This window comes from Penaeus japonicus, unplaced genomic scaffold (assembly GCF_977035675.1).
Source record: "Penaeus japonicus unplaced genomic scaffold, GWHDUDI00000001_assembly GWHDUDI00000021, whole genome shotgun sequence".
NCBI classification, from domain to species: domain Eukaryota; kingdom Metazoa; phylum Arthropoda; class Malacostraca; order Decapoda; family Penaeidae; genus Penaeus; species Penaeus japonicus.
In genome coordinates, this window is record NW_028234423.1 from 10,551,265 (window position 1) to 10,553,764 (window position 2,500).

Consider the following 2,500-nt stretch of genomic DNA (forward strand, 5'->3'; position numbering starts at 1 on the left):
CTCGCGAGAAACCTATTGTTTTGTGAAATTAATAATATCATTCTAGTTTGTATTAAATAGAATTTGACTCGAATTCTTTGTCATATGTGATATACATATATCTGAAAAACAATTAATACTTGTATTTACTTGTTTTTCTTTTGCCTTGTTTCTCTTGATAATTTTATTTTCTTTGTTCGTTGGGTATGACTTGGTAACACTGATAGGCCGCCCCAATCTTTTCTATATCGTAATATAGACATATTTTAAATTCTGCTTCTAGATACCTGTTGCTGCATTATTTCTAAGCTCCAGAAAAATATTTATGAAACAGGCTAGGTCAGCAATTTACTGATACGGAAGAAACTATTACAGATGTACATGTAGTGTGTGGAACTATGGTATAAGCTAAGCAACTACAAATAAATGCACACACACACACACACACACACATACATACAGCACCACCCCATATACTTACACTGTACCTTATACGCGCTCTCGCACATACGTACATACAAACAGCACCACTCATATGTATTTACATTGTACCTCATAAGCGCTCATGCATATACGCACAGTTACGCACACAAAGGCACACACACACACACACACACACACACACACACACACACACACACACACACACACACACACACACACACACACACACACACACACACACACACAGCACCACCCCATATACTTACACTGTACCTTATACGCGCTCTCGCACATACGTACACACACACACACACACACACACACACACACACACACACACACACACACACACACACACATACAGCACCACTCCCATGTACTTACATTGTACCTCATACGCGCTCTTCCTCATACGCACATACACATGGTTGTACACATAAAGGGACACGCACACACACAAACAGATATACAGCACCACTCCTCTGTACTTAGACTGTACCTCATAAGCACATAGACACAGTTGCACATACAAAGGGACACGCACGCACGCGCACACACACACACACACACACACACACACACACACACACATACACACACACACACACATGCACACACACATGCACACACACCTCATACGCACTCTCGCACATATGAACACACACACATACAGCACCACTCGTATTTACAATACGCAAGTACGCACACAAAGGCACACCCACACCCACACACAAACACACACATACATACATACATACATACACACACACACACACACACATACATACACACACATACATACACACACACACACACATACACACTCAAAACCAGAAGTGTTCATAGGATCTTGGAACATGAGGTTTAGCCATGACTGGGATTTTAAAAGTCTTCCCCTGATAATTGAAATCTTTTCACAATATTTCCAAAGTAAAACGAATTTAACTTATGAGACACTGTACATTAACGAAAGGTTTTGGTCAAGTACAGAGAGACTCGGATCTTTTAAGGGATTGAAGTAGAATCATTCATTCAAGTATTGTGTTGAAACCTCAGACTCCCTGAAAAGGACAGGAAGCTACGTTGCAAGGAATATGAGCGGTAAACTGTAGGTTGGTACAAAGACTTTTAACCTTGAGTCACCGCAGGGTTTATCTCATTTGCATGGTGTCATCACACCGTAGTTCTGGGCGATCTTGCTGATGATGGTATGAACTTGCTTCCCCTAATCTGCATTACCAAGCTTGATATTTCACGATAGAGGAATTATTTATTTGAGGCAGAATTAATTTCAAGTAATTTATTTTATAATCTCGGATGTACCTCCTTCTGATAGTCTGCAGCAAGAACAACAGATACAGTACTCAAAATGACTTAGATTATGCCTCCGTGATAGAACCATTCTTTGTTCAACTACCAAGTGATATGTTTTATATTTCTGTTACTGATGAAGCACTAAAGTGAAAATGCCTTCACCGTATGACATATTTGTGCATTTTCTTTTGTTTTCCTTCGGTGTTTTGTTTTCAACTTGTTCAGCATGAATCCTTCACACGAGACCTTATAAGACTTGGAAACAGTGGTAAATTCACAGGTTTACAATACTTTTGCTGTTTGCCAGATTCTTAGGAACACAATGACCTCTTTTCCCACTGAGGCACTCAAAAGATAGTTGAAAAAAAACATGAGTTTTACCATGTTTACACTTAATTTATACAATTTTGAGCAGTTATTAAAGTTGTAACAATATAAATATCAAGAAAAGCCTTACCTATGAATAGCATAGGAATAGATACCAAAGGTAAGTTTAATTGTCATGAAAACTGATCATAAAAGTAGGGCCCTGGAGTCTTGAAATAATGTAATGCAATTTTAGGTGCAGTTCTCTTAAAATACAAAATCTTCACATATAGATAGATGAATGACCTAAATGTTTAATGCATAAATAGATAAAGCACTATCCATAACAATAACTATAGACAGACAATTTTCTCGAAAGATATTATTGTTTGCTCTATTTACACTGAATAACCCTTTCGAGATGGGCCACATCTTATGACGTTCAGCCAGAGCTGGT